The sequence below is a fragment of the Arachis ipaensis genome, chromosome B02, assembly GCF_000816755.2.
Source record: "Arachis ipaensis cultivar K30076 chromosome B02, Araip1.1, whole genome shotgun sequence".
Classification (NCBI taxonomy): Eukaryota; Viridiplantae; Streptophyta; class Magnoliopsida; order Fabales; family Fabaceae; genus Arachis; species Arachis ipaensis.
Window position 1 is genome coordinate 90,241,862 of NC_029786.2, and position 289 is coordinate 90,242,150.

Below are 289 nucleotides of genomic sequence, written 5' to 3' on the forward strand. Positions count from 1 at the left end.
ATAAGGGATAAGGGTGTGTGACACCAAAAAGCAAAGAGCTTTGGGATGATGATCCTCAGAAAAAGAAAGAAAGAAAGAAAGAGAGGAAAGAAAAGCAGTGAAACTATGCTGGTATAGTTTAATTGTTTCTTACTCATAATTATTTATTATAATTTTATTAAATTGTGGAAGTGGTCCCTGAAGTATGCAAGAATTGTAAGGATGGGTCGTTTGAAAGCTGGGGCTGGATGTCTAATCTTCCAGCCTAAAAGTGTTGTTAGTTGCATTGTTTGCTTTTTCAGACTGTTTT